Genomic DNA, 2,478 nt, shown 5'->3' on the forward strand with positions numbered 1-2,478 from the left:
TAGCAATGACGAGCCTCTGTTTGTTCTTAAGGATTGCTCTGAATGAGCTTCTTGCCAAAGTAGAAGGGATGCATTTAACTAACATGCTTTATTGTTTGTTGCAGATCTGTAGGTGACCTTGTGATGGTTTTCTCTTCACCTTATATTTCTTCATATAGGAACCTGTCCTAAGAAAAAAATGTTGCTCCTTTGGAACTGAACAGGTGGTCAATTTAGCTTGGCTTATGCAATCAGCCTGATCCCCTATGCAGAATTAGGCACACACATTTGGGGTGGTTTGGTGCCCTTAGGTCTGCATAGGCCACTTGCACTTAAATTTGGTGGAATTTTGGACAGCACTTTACCCATCTTTTTAGATCCATGGAGTTTGGCTAACAAGCATGGCAGAGTTGGCCACTCTCTTCTCATTTATTGGTGACCTGTGCAAATGGATTGGACACATGCCTATTTGAGAGTAAGTCCCATTGAATTTAGGTTGACTTAGTTCTGAATACACATGCATAGGGCTGGGCTCTTGGCATAATTCTTAAAGACAGCTCTGGCTCTAAACATTAGCTAGGTTAGGCACTGGCCAAAAGCCCCATGAACTCAGAAGCACCTCTTACCCTGCCCTCCCTGCCAAGTCCCTGGGTGGTTGTGGTTTTTTTTTTTTGGGGGGGGGGCAAACCTCTGCTCCCACCTGCAGTGTCCACCCAGCATTTTAAATTTACCCAAAATGCAATGCCCTAGCCTATAGATCTACAAAATCTATAGGCTGGTTAGGAATATAGATCCATGGTGGAGCATTGCATTTGGGGCAAATTAAGGTGATGGGTGGCCATCACAGATGGAAGCCCATTCAAAAATGGTAAAAGGTAAAAGGACCCCTAACAGGTAGGTCCAGTAGCCGACGACTCTGGGGTTGCGGCGCTCATCTTGCTTTACTGGCTGAAGGAGCCAGCGTACAGCTTCCGGGTCATGTTGCCAGAATGACTAAGCCACTTCTGGCGATCCAGAGCAGCACACGGAAACGCCGTTTACCTTCCCTCTGAAGTGGTACCTATTTATCTCCCTGCACTTTGATATGCTTTCAAACTGCTAGGCTGGCAGAAGTAAGAACCGAGCAACAGAAGCTCACCCCATCGCAGGGATTCGAACTGCCGACCTTCTGATCAGCAAACCCTAGGCTCTGTGGTTTAACCCACAGCGCCACCCGCGTCAAAAATGGTACTGCCCGCTAAAATATAATGGGTGGGGGTCGTCAGCAAGGAGAGCAGCAGGTGTAGCAGTACCATTGTGGTAGATTCTGTTGGTGGATTGGCACAGATTTTCCTGTAGTTGCTCATTCAAAGATGAAATGCTCTCCCCATGGCTGCTCCTCCTATCCCAGACTTCCTCTGCTTCTTTGATTTGCTCCCCTGGCATATAGTTTTCCCTGGGAGTCTCTTAAAATGAGCACCTCCCTTGGCAATTGAATTGTACCTCATCTTCGTTTGTTCAGCTCACCTATTAAGATCATCCTGGGCCAGCGACAGAACTTAATTGTGTTGAAGTGCTTTAATGCCGACGAAGTCCTATTTATTCTTTAAGGTCACTTTGAAAGTGCTTACACAGCTGTCGTTCAAGAAAGCCTAAAGCAAAGCAGCTTATGGAGAAACCCTATGGTTGTGTGCGGTGAACTTTGACGAGGGATCTTTCGAAAGGACAGCCTACCATAGGTACAAGAAGAGATGCATTGCGGGCAGGAAAACCGCCTTGGTAAACCCAGAGGGAAACATTTCCTGCCCCCTGTGACAAGACTGCTGCTCTTCTGAACCCTCTTAAAGTGCACAGAGCCACCTTGTTTTCCTTCACAGAATGTTAGGCTTAGAACCCAGAGTTCATTTTGTAGGCAGCCTCTGTCTAATGAGGGCAATACTGAAGTTTGTCCTCCTGACATGCTTAGTTGCAGTACAGTATTCCACCTCCTCTTCAAAGGCATTCTGCTTCTATGACAGGAATGACATGCCTGCACTTATTGCCAGATGTTTCAGTGCAGGAAATCAATGCTGTATGTACATATGTGACATACATAACATCTTAAATTAGCGTTGAATGACTCACAGTGGGGGGGGGACTACTAGAGATTATGCAGGAGCCTTCAATATTTGTTGCGGCACAAATGATGTAGAGATGCTGCTTTTGTAACAACAGAATTTCAAGAAGTAAAGCACTGCCCAAAACTTGCCACCTGTTGCATTTATCTCATACATTGTTAAAGATTATCTGTCAGTGGTGAAAAGGTGGCAAACGGCAAGTATTATGAAACAAAATGCACAGAATTCTCTCTGAAACCAATTATGCCATATAGCTAGCTGTACATTTCATAGCGTTTGGGGATATATGCAGGAAAAAACAACGATGTGGATGCCAAATGCTGAAATTCAGAGAAAAAGGAAAAGTCAGATCTCTCATTTGCCATGAGTTTTTCATTGAGAGGGGTGAGTGCTGGAGGGCCCT

The sequence above is a fragment of the Podarcis vaucheri genome, assembly GCF_965113315.1.
Source record: "Podarcis vaucheri genome assembly, chromosome: 9".
NCBI lineage: Eukaryota > Metazoa > Chordata > Lepidosauria > Squamata > Lacertidae > Podarcis > Podarcis vaucheri.